Raw genomic sequence first — 1690 nt, 5'->3', positions numbered from 1 at the left:
AGAGATTTGCGGACAATGAAGAAGTAATCGAAGCTGTAAATGGTTATTTTGAGGAGCTTGACGAATCAGTCTATAGAGATGGCATTAATAGACTGGAACACCGCTATGAGAAATGTATCAGCCTTGGAGGAGATTATGTTGAGAAATAAAAAAAAAAAAATTTTAAAAACCTTGTTTTTCTTGGTCAGGCCGGAAACTTATCAATCCACCCTCGTAAATGGTAATGCAATAAAAGATGAAAGCCAAAACCAGAGAAGTTTAATAGTTATTACATAGACAGTACACAAGAAATAACATGAAATATTCCAAAGAGGACAGATAAGTTTGATATAGTTGAAAATTCTAATTGCATCACAAAAGCTAAACAACAAGCTTTAAATTAATTGAAATAGAGTAACTAAAAGAAATAGTATTTTCGTTGCCAAATCAAAACGATTGAAACAATTAAAACCACTTTTGATGAAATTGGGATCATGTTATATACATATTATAAATTGTTCATTGGAGACAGGAATAGTGCCGGAAATTTTTAAAATTTCTACAATTATACCCATACGTAAAATAAGTAAGACAAAAAAAGTAGAAGAATTTAGACCTGTGAATATGCTTACAGCACTTACCAAAATTTTGGAGAAAATAGTATATAAGCAAGTATTACACTAGGTAGAAGAAGGTAACATTCTTTCTCAGTATTAGTCCGAATTCAGGAGTAGATACAGTTGTAAACTATAGTACATTTCAATGTACATATATTGAATGACTGGCAAAAGAAATGTGACGAAAAGTTGAATAAAATTATTATCTACCCAGATCTCAAGAGAGCGTTTGAAACAATTGACAGAGTTATACTGATAAAGAAATTGTAAAGATATGGAATAGAGGCAACAGCTTTGGAATGGTTTAAAAGTTATTTGAGCAGTAGGCAGCAAAGAGTGAAATGTGGTGATATCTTAAGGAAAAACAGAATTATTGAATACGGCGTGCCACAGGGTAGTATACTTGGTCCGTTACTGTTCATTATATATATATATGTATATATATATATAAATGATATAGTGGAAACAACGGGTTTATGCAAATTACATATGTTTGCAGATGATACATTCGTATACTACTCGAGCAAAAATAAAAAAGAACTACAAAAATTGATAAACACAAAAATAGAAAATATTAATGACTGGGTGTCCACAAACAAGTTATAACTAAACATTAATAATACTTATCACTATGGGCAATGCGCACAGTGTACAATAGTATTATTTTACCGCATTTTTATTTTGCTGGTTCGGTAGTAATAATAGTAACATGCAGATGCTCCAGAAATTACAAAACAGAGCAATGAGACTTAAAACTTAAATGTAATAAACGCATTAACATGAAGGAAATGTTACACAGATTAAACTGGTTAGATATCAAAGAACATTCGGTGTATCAGACATTAGTCTTTATTCACAAAATCAAATTGAATTTAATGCCAAGTTATTTTGATTATATATTAATAGATACAATTTACAGAAACCCATAATCATGACACAAGAAATAAAAATAATTTTATTTTACCACAAGTCAACATTAAAAAGACTCAAAATGATTTAAAAGAGTCAAACATATTAAAATTTAAAAAATAACTTAAGTTACTTCACCTAAATAGAGCATAGTCTCTTGTAGAGCTTAATTAGTTAATAGGTTA

This window comes from Agrilus planipennis, unplaced genomic scaffold (genome assembly GCF_000699045.2).
Source record: "Agrilus planipennis isolate EAB-ADULT unplaced genomic scaffold, Apla_2.0 scaffold113, whole genome shotgun sequence".
NCBI lineage: Eukaryota > Metazoa > Arthropoda > Insecta > Coleoptera > Buprestidae > Agrilus > Agrilus planipennis.
Note: the sequence above shows the minus strand (reverse complement) of the source record.